We start from the raw sequence: 13,773 nt of genomic DNA, 5'->3' as shown, positions 1-13,773 counted from the left end.
CGGCATCAATATGGTGACCTCCCGGGAGCGGGGGTCCACCAGGTTGCCTAAGGAGGGGTGAACCGGCCCAGGTCGGAAATGGAGCGGGTCAAAAATTTAGACCTAATTATAGGAATATAGAATGCTCACCCCATATCTTTTTACTGCACCAATAGGGATTTTGCATAATATAATAACAGGGGAATACAACTGAAATAACTGAATATCTCAGACCTTATTAAAAAGAAAGTCTCTAGGGAAACCCAAAGAAAACAAGTAAGACAACACAAGGACAGCAGAGGAAATTTTAGCCTAAGACACCTACAGCCACAGAAAACAGCAAACAATCTAATTCCCAGTGAGGTAAAAATAAAACCTCATGCTAAAGTCCATTTACCTGAATTTCTTTTAGCCAATACATCATATCCACCTTTCAACAAAAAGTTACAATGTATACTAACAGATGAAAAACACAGTTTGAAGAGACAAAGAAAGCAGCAGAACTAAACACAGATATAGCAGAGATGTTAGAATTATCAGATCAGGAATTTAAAGCAACTGTGATTAGTATACTAAGGATTCTAATGAAAAAAGTGGGTAAAATGAAAGAACAGATGGATAATGTAAGCAGAGAGATGGAAACTTTAAGAAAGAATCAAAAGGAAATGCTAGAAATAAAAAAATAACACTGTAACAGAAATAAAATATGCCTTTGATGGTCTCATCAGTAGACTGGACATGGCTGAGGAGTGAATCAGTGAGCTTAAAAAAAATGTCAACACAAACTTCTAAAATTGAAATGCAAAGAGAAAAAAATAATGAAAAAGACATAAGAGAATATTCAAGAACTGTGGGAGAATTACAAAAGGTGTAACAAATGTTAATGGGAATACAAGAAGAAAAAAAGGAAGGAACAGAAGAAACATTTGAAGTAATAGTGACTGAGAATTTTTCAAAATTAATGACACATTAAACAATTAATCCAGATGTATAACTATTACATTGTTTTGTATACCTGAAACTAATAATAAACAAGCAAACAAACAAACAAACAAAAACAATTAATCCAGGAAGTCCAGAGAACACCAAGCAGGATAAATACCCCCCAAATCTGCACCTAGTCCTATCATTTTCAAACTGCAGAAAATCAAAGACAGAGAAAAATTTTAAATCAGGTAGGTAAATCCTTCAACTTTGTTCACCTTAAAAAATAGTTTTAGATATTTTAAGTCCTTTGTATTTTGATATAAAGATTAGAGTTCACTTGTCAAATTTTAAAAATTTTCTTCTGGAATGTTGGTTTGGTTTCTATTGAAACTATAAATCATTTTGTGAAGAATTACCATTGAATAGCTTAAAGCTGAATGGTCTATCATTTTATTATTTCTTTTCTGTTTTCCCCCTCCTCCTCCTCTCCTCCTTCTTCTTCATCCTCGTCCTCCTTCCTTGTTTTTTTTCTTCCTCCTCCTCCTTCGTCCTTCCTCCCTCCTTCTCCTCTTCCTCTGCCTTCTTCTTCTTCTTCTTCTTCTTCTTCTTCTTCTTCTTCTTCTTCTTCTTCTTCTTCTTCTTCTTCTTTTCCTCTTTTTCTTCTTTCTGGTTTGTCTATTTCCCCTTTTCTTCTGTCTTTTGGAGTATATAAATATTTTTAGTATTCCATTTTAATTTATCTTTTGCATTTTTGGTGACATCTCTTTGTATTTTTTGTGTGTTTTCTCTAGATATTATAATGTACGTACCTAAATTAAAGTTAATATCATACCACTTCACATAAAATGTAGAAACCACCTAACCATTAATCTCTCTTAATTCTCATTTCAATGACTGTTATGTTAAAATATTGATATGGACAATAGTACATCACATGCATTGAAAACCCAACGAACAATGTTATACACTTTGTTTCAAACAATCATGTATATTTTAATGAATCTAAGTGTTAAAATTATTCTTTAATATTTATCTGAATATTTACCGTTTATTTTTTAAAAATTAAATTTATTGGGATGACAATGGTTAGCAAAGTTACAAAGGTTTCAAGTGTACAATTGTATAATACATCATCTATATATCACATTGTGTGCTCACCACCCAGTCAATTCTCCTTCCATCACCATATATTTGATCCCCTTAACCCTCTTCTACCATTTCCCCTCCCCCTTTACATGCTGGTAACCACCAAACTGTTGTCTGTGTTTACAAGTTTTTGTTTCTTTATTTGTTTGTCTTGTTCCTTTGTTGCTTTCAGTTTTATATCCCACTGATCAGTGAAATCATATGGTTCTCGACTTTTTCTGTTTGACAAATTTCACTTAGCATATAATCTCAAGATCCATCCATGTTGTCGCAAATAGCAGTATTTCATTGATTGTGTATATATACCACATCTTCTTTATCCAATCATCTACTGAAGGACACTGGTTGTTTCCACCTCTTGGCCACAGTAAGTAATACTGCAATGAACATCAGAGTACTTATATCTTTATGGATAAATGTTTTCATATTTTTGGGGTATATACCCAGGAGAGGGATTGCTGGGCCATGTGGCAATTCTATTCTTATTTTTTTGAAGAACCTCCATACTGTTTTCCATACTGGCTGTACCAATTTACATTTCCACCAACAGTAAATAAGGATTCTTATTTCTCCACAGCCTCTCCAACACTTGCTATTATTTGTCTTGTTGATGATAGCCATTCTGACAAGATGTGAGATGATAGCTTATTGTGATTTTGATTTGCATTTCCCTAACAGCTAGTGAAATCGAGCATTTTTTCATATATCTGTTGGCCATTTGTATGTCTTTTGGGGAGAAGTTTCTGTTTATGTCCTCTGCCCATTTTTTAACTGGATTTTTTGTCTTTTTGTTGTTGAGTTGTATGAATCCCTTATATATTTTGGGTATTAGCCCCTTATTGGAGGTGTTGTTTGCAAATATCTTCTGTTCGGTTGGTTGCATCTTTGTTTTGTTGATGGTTTCTTTTGCTGTGCAGAAGCTTCGATTACTGTTGCTTTGTAGTATAAGCTCAAGTCAGGGAGTGTGACTTGTTCTTTTTTCTTAGGATTGCTTTGGCTATTCAGCGTCTTTTGTGATTCCATAAATATTGGATGATTTTTTGTTCTATTTCTTTAAAAAGTATTTACCAAGAGACAACCAAGATGGTGCAGTAGGTAAATGCTGTGTTTACCTTCTCTAACAACCACATCAAAATCACAACTAATCTACATTACAATTGCCTAAAATCAAGCTGAACTGGAGCCTTTCAACTAAGGACGTGCATGCAGAAGAAGCCACCTCCAGACTGGTAGGAAGGTCAGAGACGCAGAACGGGATGGTCCCACACCTGCATGTGACTATTAAAGATCAGGAGTGCTATTTCAGCTGTGAGGGTCCCTACCCATCCCCTAGAAGGGCGAGAGATCCCAGCCCCACTCCAGCCCAGGATTCCAGAGCTGGGGAGAGAAGTCGCCATAATTTTTGGTTGTGAAAACCAGCGGAGATTGTGACTGAGTGAAACTGAATGCACCTGCATTCACAGGTGCCCCTTTCAAAGGGACTGCTTGCGGACTTACCCAAGAACGGAATCACTTGCTCTGAGCTCCAGCACTGGGTCAGCAGCTGAAAAGGCGGCAGAGACAAATGGTGGGGAATTGAGTTTTCTGGCTTGGGACGGGGTCTGGAGAGGCGGCTTTCTCCTTAATGGGGGAGATGGTGGAGGCCATTGTTTCTTTGCTGAGCCCTCCCCATTCCAGGCATGAAAACACCGGCAGCCACCATATCTGAGTCTCTCTGTAGTTCGTTTGCCACACCCTGGTGATTAGAGACCCGGCCCCGCCCACCTTTCAGGCATACTCAGGCTACTTTCAGTGGCCTTCAGGACAATATCAAGCATACCAACATTATACCAACATTATAGGGGTACCAGAAGGAGAAGAGAGAAAGGAAAGAATTGAAAACCTATTTGAAGAAATAATGACACAAATCTTCCCTAGCCTGGTGAAGTAAATATACATTCAAGCCCAGGAAGTACATAGAGTCCCAAACAAGATGAACCCAAAGAGGCCAGTTCTGAGACACATCGTAATTAAAATGCTAAAGATTAAAGACAAAGAGAGAATCTTAAAAGCAGCAAGAGAAAAGCAGTTAGTTACCTACAAGGGGTGCCCTATGTGACTGTCAGCTGATTTCTCAACAGAAACTTTACAGGCAAGAAGGGAGTGGCAGGAAATATTCCAAGTGATGAAAAGCAACGACATACAACCAAGATTGCTCTACTCAGCAAAGCTGTCATGTAGAAATGAAGGACAGATAAGGAGCTTCCCAGACAAGAAAAAGCTGAAGGAGTTCATCACCACCAAACCAGTGTTACAAGAAATCTTAGAGGGACTTCTTTAAGATGGAGGGGGGGCATTTAAGGATGGGTGAAAGGGGAAGGGATTAAGAAGTACAAATTGGTTGGTACATAGTAGTCATGGAGATGTAGGTATAGCATAAGGAATATAGTCAATAAGATTGTAATAAGTAGGTATGGTGCCAGATAGGTACTAGATCTATCAGGGTGATAGGTGGAAATGGGGTTGAGGGTGGGGTGATAAACATGAAGTATTAAGAAATACAAATTGGTAGTTAATACAGAATGGGGAATATAATCAACAATGTCTTAAAGATCATGGAAGGTGCCAGATGGGAACTAGATTTATTAGAGGGATCATGTCATAGACTGTGTAGATGCCTGACCAATGCGCTATACACTTGAAGCTGAAGTAGAATAATATGGAATGTCAACTATAACTAAATATATAGGTATATATAGTCATGGGATGTGGAGTACAACATAGGAAAGATAGTCGATGGTATTGTAACAGCTATATAAGATGTCAGATGGGTAGTAGCTTGAGGGGTGGGTTATCACATTATGAGGGGTTTAAATGTCTATTACATTGCTTTGTACACCTGAAACTAAGAAAAAAAATAAAAAAAATTGAGCAAGTATCAAACAGGTTTGTCATGAATTGGCTGGGGCTGACAATTGGTGCCTCTGGGGCTTAGGATGGGCTGTAGAGGAGAGAGAAGGAGAGACTCAACATTTTGTGGTAAACAGATAACCCCTCAGGTGTGCGTGGCATTGAAGACATATGAGTAGTTTTAGTCCCACTGCTAATTTAACTGCTCCCTCGACAGGATTACAAGTAGTAAAAGAGCCAAAGTCAACATTATAGTATTACTTTATTCTCTTTCTCTCCAGTAAACATTGATTTTTAATAAAAAAGCAAGTATTTACCCTTTCTTATGGCCTTCCTTCATGATTCAATGTTGTTTTTGGTATCATTTGTCTTAATACTGAAGAACTTCCTTTAAAATTTCTTACTGAGCAGATCTGCTGACAACAAATTCTCTTACTTTTTCTTCATTTGAAAATATTTCACCTTCATTCTTGACATGTATTTTTGCTAGTTATAAAAATTTGAAATAGCAGTTTCTTTTTATCTTTCAGCACTTTAAAGATGTTTATCTACTGTCTTCTAGCTTTCATGGTGTCTGATTAGAAGCCGACATTCATCCAAGCCTTTTCCTGTGTAATGTAATATGTCAGTTTTCTCTAGTTGTGTTCAATGTTTTAAACATATTTTTGGCTTTTTTAGACTTGGCTTTCTTTGAGGCTATACTGTTTGGGGTTTACTGAGCTTCTCATATACAGAAGTTTATCTTTCAATAATTTAGGAAGCTTTTGGATATTATTTCTTCAAATATATTTTCTACCCCAATCTATTTCTCCTCTTTTTTAAAACTCCAACTATACATATATCAGTCCTTTTGATAAAGCCCAATAGGTCTCTCAGTCTCTGTTTATTTTTCCCCACATTTTTTTCTGTGCTATTCAGATTGTATAATTTCTATCAATCTATCTTCAATTTCACTATTATTCCTTCTGTAATTGACATCCTGTTATTAAGCTCATCCAATTTATTTTTATTTCAGGTACTGCATGTTTTCATTTCTAAAATTTCCATTTGGTTCATTTTTACAATTTTTATCCTGAGGTTTATTTTCCTTCAATTATGTCAGGTGTGTTTTTCTGTACCTCATGGAGTATAGCTATAACAGCTGCTTTAGGATTATCCTTCATAATTCCAATATCTGGTTCTGTTTTGGTTTGGCATCTGTTGATTTTCTTTTTTCTTGAGAATGGGGCACATTGTCAGTTCTTTGATTCATTTTCTCTTGTATCCTGAACATTGCATATGTTATTTTGTGTAGACTCAGAGCTCTGTTATACTCCTCTGAAAAATGTTGATATTTTCATTTTAGTAGGCAATCAACATAGTTAGATTCTGGCCTTAAGTTCCATTGTGCCTTTTTTGGCCTATAGTTGAAATCTGTTTAATTTTCAAAGCTTTTGCTTTGCTGATTTGAGTATGTATGGTTTAGGAATTAGACTAAGATTTTTGTGAGTGATTCAATTCTCAGTTCATTTCTCAAAGCCTTTGATTCACTTATTTGGTCAATTCCTGCATGTGCATTGTTCAGTGGTTAGATTGAGGGTTGTATGGTTTCGTTCACTGATATGGGAATTATTTATCTATCTTTTTTCTCCCTGAGATTTCTCACTCACACTACATCTTACCCAGGCTCCTTTTTGTGGTTCCTCTGGTCAGAAAGATGGCAGGGTCTCCATCTGAGTTTTAGATACCTGTACTGCTCCAATCCATTAGTAGATCACACTCTTATTGCAAAACTGAGAAAGAAAGAAAAAAACTAGATAACTTACCGTCATGCAGGTCACTTTTCTATGTTTTAACTCTCTTCCACCATATGCCTGCTTTTGGTTAGTTCTCAGAGTCCTCAGGTAGAATTTATCTTTTCAAAAATTTGTTTAGATTTTATAGGTATAATTAATGGAGGGGCATTGTTCGTTTGGGGGTTTACACTGCCATTGCAGAATGGGGTCTCCCAAGGGCACTGTTTTAAATCTCATTATATTTCTTACTCTTTTATCTACCATTACATTGATAACACTCCATGTTATTAAATGTAGATTTAATTGATTTTCTCTTTCCATTGCATAGGATTTGATCAAATGCTCATATATTTTACACACACACACACACACACACACACACACACACACTCTATGATTATACATTCCTAGGTTGCCCTAACTTCTTACTACCACAAATAATACTGTGGTAAACATCTAGTACATACCACTTGGTAGGACTGAGAGACCTTCCCTGGAGTAGCACTGCTCATTTATAGTGTGAATAGATTCTATATTTCCTTTAATACTACCAGATTGCTCTTCAAGATGGCTTGACTTGTATACATTCTCAACTGAAGTAACTGAGGATTCTCATTTTCCCATATCCTCACCATCAGCTGACAATATCTGATTTGCTAGTTTTCCCTATTTGATAGATGTTGACTGAAGTCTCATTTTAAAAAATGCATTTATTTGATTACCAGTGACAATGGATATTTTTTTTAAAAGATTTTTATTGGGGAATTGGGGGGATGGGAACAGTGCTAGGGAATTGGGGGAAGGGGAACACACAAGTTGCTGTCATTTTTGTTCTTCAATCTAGTTGTGGAGGATGTTGCTTCACTGGCCCAAGTTGGCACCGTCATTGCGCTCTTCCCTGGTGAGGCAGATCAGTCGCCGGCTTCTGGACGACCGCTCACTGCGGCTGCTGGCCGCTCACGCTGGCTGCTGGCCGCTCACGCTGGCTGCTGGCTACACACGGTAGCCCATGGCAACCCACTGCCACAGGGACTGCAGCCTACGCCGTCGCCGGTGACCCATGGCAGCCCAGCTCCAGGTTGAGCTGTTGTTCAGCATCTTAGCTGTAGAGGGCAGTGTCACTGGCCCTCATATGTGGGATCCGAACCGGGGCCCTCTGGCATCCCAAGCGAGTTCTTAACCATCGCGCCACTCGGCCGGCCCGACAATGGATATTTTTAAATAAATGTATTTAAAATATTTTTATCAGGTAATATACTTTGTGAAATATCTATCAATAGTTGTAACTTATTTTCTACTTGATTTTCCCAGTAGAAAATTGATTTTGTGCATTTTTTTTTGCTGATTTTCAGGAATTCTTTATGTATTCTAGATATCAGTAATTTTTTAGAAACATTTCAATTTTCTGCCAGTCTATTACTCATCTGTTTACTTTGCTTTTTTCCACTAAAAATACTTAATTTTGATACATTTCCATGCATTTTCCCATTATGGATTGTGCTCTTTTGGTCTTGTTAAACAAATCCTTTCCCACCTCAAAAATTCCAAATATATTTTGTATTATAAAGATATCCTCTGTGCCGGCTGAGTGGCGTGTTGGTTAAGAACTGGCATGGGATGCCAGAGGGCCCCGGTTCGGATCCTACATATGAGGGCCAGTGACACTGCCCTTTACAGCTAAGATGCTGAACAACAGCTCGACCTGGAGCTGGGCTGCTGTGGGGTGCTGGCGATGGCGTGGGCTGCAGTCCCTGTGGTAGTGGGGTGCCATGGGCTACCGTGTAGCCAGCAGCCAGCGTGAGCAGCCAGCAGCCAGTGTGAGCGGCCGTCCAGAAGCCAACGACTGATCTGCCTCGCCTGAGAAGAGCACAATGATGGTGCCAACTTGGGCCAGTGAAGCAATGTCCTCCACAACTAGACTGAAGAACAAAACGACAGCAACTTGTCTGTTCCCCTTCCTCTGGTTCCCCAAGAAAAATCTTTAAAAAAAAAAAGGATATCCTCAAAGGCTTTTTTTTAAATTAGGGAATTGGGGGAGGGAAACAGTATTGGGGAATTGGGAAGGGGGACCAGCCAAGTCGTTGTTCTTCAATCTTAGTTATGGAGGTCGCCAGTCGCCATTTGGCTGCCCATTAGCAGCTCGTGGCCTCTAAGCTCGAGGTGCTGTGTTAGTCTTAGTTGCAGGTGAGCTAGCCACCATCCCATGCGGGAGTAGAACCAGCAACCTTGTTGTTAAGAGTGCATGCTGTATCCACTGAGTCATCTGGGTGGCAGCTCAGCTCAAGGTGCCGAGTTCAGTCTTAGTTGCAGGTGGGCGTAGCCCACCATTGAACAGGCAGTCTTGTTAGGAGCACATGCTCTCACCAGTTAAGTCATCCTGCCACCTGTTGGCAACTCAGCAGCAGCACAGCTCAGGCACAGCGTCACTGGTCCATGTGGGAATCTAACCGGTGGCCCTGTTGCTCAGAGCTCGTGCTCTTAAGCTAACTCTTAACCAACTGAGCCATTCGGCCAGCCCCTGAAAGCCTTTACAGTTGCATATTCTTACATAAGTCGCCTCTGGTACCCTCCATAGAGCTGTTTGTGTCTATTGAGTTTGTTTGTTTTGTTTGTTCATTTGTTGTTTTCTATTCCACATGAGTGAAATCATAGGGTTCTTGTCCTTTTACGTGTTTAAAACTTAAATGTTTTGTATACAGTGATAGGTAGAGATAAAAATTTATTTTTTATATACGTAGAAGCTTATTTTTCCAGTACCTTTTCCTACATAAACTATCAACCCCTTTTCTCATATTGATTTATTGCTACCGTTTGTCAAATACACCTGTAACATGGTTCTGTTTCTGAATTATCCACTTTGTTCCACTGATATATAATATAATTAATTGATCTGCTACTGTGTTAGTAGCACACTTTTTAAATTAAAATTTATTGGGGTGACAATGGTTAGTAATATTACATAGGTTTCAAGTGTACAGTTCTGTAATACATCATCTATACATCACATTGTGTGTTCACCACCCAGAGTCAGTTCTCCTTCCATAGCCATATATTTTACCCCATTTACCCTTTTCTACCACCCCCCCCTTACCCTCTAGTAACTGCTAAACTGTTGTCTGTGTCTATGAGTATTTGTTCCTTTGTTTGTCTTGTTTCTTTTTTGCTCCCAGTTTTACATCTCACATATCATTGAAATCGTATGATTCTCCACTTTTTCTGTCTGACTTATTTCTCTTAGCATCATAATCTCAAGTTCCATCCATGTTGTTGCAAATGGTACTATTTCATCATTTTTTTGTGGCAGAGTAGTATTCCATTGTGCAAATATACCACAACTTCTTTATCCAATTATCTATCGAAAGACACTTAGGTTTTTTCCATGTCTTGGCCATGATAAATAAAGCTGCAATGAACGTCAGAGCATGTATATCTTTATGGATAAATGTTTTCAGATTTTTGGGTATATGTCCAGGAGAGGGATTGCTGGATCATATGGTAATTCTATTCTTAATTTTTTAAGGAATATCCACACTGCCTTCCATAGTGGCTGCACCAACCTGCATTCCCACCAACAGTGTATGAGGGTTCCTTTTTCTCTATAGCCTCTAGCACACTTTTTAAAACAAAACTATGTATTTGCAGTATTCTTTATATCTGGTAGGCACATTCAATTATTTTTGCTTTTCTTTTTCAAATTTGTTTTAGCTACATTTAAAAGTATCACTATATTTTTACATATATCTTAAAATTAATTTATCTAGTTTCCCTTTCAAAATATTCTTGCTGGGATTTTAGCAGAGATGGAACTCAATTTATAGATAAATTCAGGAGCTATTGAAATTTTTATAGTGTTAAATCATTCTATCCATAAATGTGATATATGAAGTGTGATCACAAAGTATAGGGAATGTTTATATTAAAATTTTTTTATTACAGTAAAAAACACATTGCCATTAACCCCCCTCAAAATACTCCCCCTCACTTCAGACACACTTGTCCCATCATTCTTGCCACTTTCTGAAGCAGTTCTGGAAATTTTCTTTCATGAATGTCTTTAGTTGCACTGTCATGGCTGCCTCGATGTCCTGAATCAATTCAAAACATTTTCCTTTCATGGTCATTTTGGCTTTGAGGAAGAGTCAGAAGTTGCACGGTGCCAGATCCAGTGAATAAGGTGGATGAGGACACACCATAATGATTTTATTTGACAGAAATTGCCATACCAGAAGCGATGTGTGACACAGAGCATTGTCATGATGGAGGATGAAGTAAAGACACTCGTGAAAGAGAACTTCCAGAACTGCTTCTGAAAGTGGCAAGAATGATGGGATAAGTGTGTTCGAAGCAAGGGAGAGGGGGTATTTTGAGTGGGATTAATGACAATGTCTTTTACTGTAATAATTTTTTAAAAATTTAAACATTCACCATATTGTTTCATGACACCTCATCTCGCCATGTAATCAGGTCACTGTTTATGTCTTTTAATAGAATTTTAGGTTTTATTGTGAAAAATTTAAGAAGCATTAATATACAGATTATAACATAATATACACTTGTTAACACACTATCTATAGGTATATATCAATGCCTAACATTTTATAAGGTTTGTTTCTAGAGGCAATATTCAAAATAATTAAAGACCTGTTTGACATAAACACCAACTTATAAGAATGATCCCTGGCTACCAGTTTCTACTAGCTCAATGCATACCAAGCTCTGTTTGATTTACATATTTTTAAATACATAAGATATTTTAGATATAGTTGAAGATTCTTGTGTACCTCTTTCCAAATCCTATTTACCCTTCTGTTTCTGTGCATCTTTTCATATTATTACTATATATGTATGTATCCATAAATAATGCATAGTGTAGTGTGGCATGTTTTCAAACTTCACATAAATGATATCATACTACAAGATTGTAGGTAAGTATCCATTTTGATACATATTTTAACTGTTGCAAAGTAGCCCATTGAATGAATAAGCCACAATTTACTTATAAAATTATCTGTTTCTTTTAAATTTGTGGCAGCCTTCTAATTCTGTTATTTTACAAATGATTCTGCAATAAACCTAGTAGTGGAATTTTGGGTTACAGGTTGTATTCATGTTTAATTTTACTAGATAATATAGTTGGACAAATGTATACCTGTAGAAATACTGAATGAGATACTCATACTCTCCCTAACACTATGTATTATCAATCTTTCTCTCTTTTTTTAGATTTTTAGTTTTTACTAATTAGATCAATAAAAGTGGTATCTTAATTTATGGTAATTTGCATTTGTATAATTATATACCTAATAGGTTTTCATTATGGCCAGTCTCATATGCAGCTTTTTTTTTGTAGTAACTTTTTTGAGGGTCCCTAGATTTAGCCAACATACTCTCATACTCTATATTTTTCTAACTTGTATCCTCTGCTGAAATATCTACTGGTAACAATTTGGTGCCAATTGCTGTGTAAGTATGCTTTTGGCTGCAAGAGAAAATCCAACCACAAACTGACTTAAAATGAGTGGTGGTTGTATCATTTATTAGGGAAGTTGAGAGATAGCACTGGATTTTGGCGTGGCTTAATGAAAAAACTCAAAAATGACAATGGGAGAAAGGAGGAAATAAAGGGAGAAGAGCGGAGATAAATAGCAGAGGAAGAAGCAAAGATGAAGAGGTAACATAATATACTCTAATATCTGTTCTGCGAAGCAGGACATGAATTCTGAGGTCTCGAAGAAGAACCAAATCTGTGTGATGGGGCCCTCAAAGAGCTCAGAATCCAGCAGGTAAGACAGAGAATAAACCAGTAAACAGAGAACTCTCACCCAGTTTAAGTGCTCTGACAGAGCCATGCAGAAGAGTAAGGGGAAAATAAAAGACTCATTATCTTAGGGTGATCTGAGAAGGTTTCTTAGAGAAAGTAGCATTTGAACCAGTCCTTTCAGGAGGGCAGGCCTTTTACAGGCAGGCATGGGATGGGGGGTTTGGAGTGGGGAACAAAGACATTCCAGTTGGAGGAACAGCTTGAGCAAAGGTATGGCATTGGTAGAAAGCAGAACATGTTTGGGGGACGGTGAGTCATCCACTGAGCCTGAGGCCTGAGAGACTGGCAGGGGCCTATTGTGGAGGGCCTTGAACGACAGGCTAAGGAGCTTGGATTTAAGCTTGCAGCCAAGAGCACCCTTAGAGGCTGTAGGTATGGTCAGCTTTGTGCTTCGAAATATGATTGTGAGGACCTACATGACAATGGAGTGGAGCGAAGCAGATGGGAAGCAGGCACATTAGGGCAGAGACCAATCCGCCACTGGGCCCTGGGCCCCTACGCTGAGGAGGAGCTCCTAAGAGCCTGAAGTCCTCCAGGAGAACTTTTTCTTCTCCCCTTCTTTTCTGCAAATGGCCTACTCCTCCCACAGGACCCAGATCAAATATACCCTTTCTGGAAGTTTTCAGTGCCTTCCTGTAGGTGGTTTCCTCTCTGAGCTCCCTCAGTACCCTGCTCTGGGATTCCTAGGTGACATGACGTATTCTTATGCATCCCAGTTAAATGAAGGATTCTTCAAGGACAGGGTTTGAATCTCATCCATTTTTGCATCTCCAATGCCTAGCTCGGGTTTTGGCACATTTGAAACCATTGGGAAACTCTTCACCGGTGCATTAGAGAAAGATATAAAGTACATGAATGGAAAGACGACATAGGAGAAAGAGAGGAGAAGACTTGGAGAGAGGGAGGGAAGGGGGCAGATAGATAAGGGTGTTAAGATGGGCAAGACAAAGGAGAGGCAGAGAACGGAGAAAAGGAGAGTACAGGGCCAATATGGGGTTCCTTTCTCTTCCCATCAGTAGAGCCAAGTAGCAGCCCTAGCACAGTGAGCGTCCGGCTTTGGAATCAGCCAGATGTGGGCTCATATCCTGCTTCTGTCACTTACTGGTCACGTGCCTTTAGACAAGGCACTTCAAGTTCTTGGACATTAATTGTATCAACTGTGAAATTACGATAATATTAGTTCCTCCTTCATGGTTGTTTTAGAACTTAAGAATAGATGCGAGTTCTTTGAGGACA

Source organism: Hipposideros armiger, unplaced genomic scaffold (assembly GCF_001890085.2).
Source record: "Hipposideros armiger isolate ML-2016 unplaced genomic scaffold, ASM189008v1 scaffold_551, whole genome shotgun sequence".
NCBI classification, from domain to species: Eukaryota; Metazoa; Chordata; class Mammalia; order Chiroptera; family Hipposideridae; genus Hipposideros; species Hipposideros armiger.
This window is presented reverse-complemented; position numbering follows the sequence as displayed.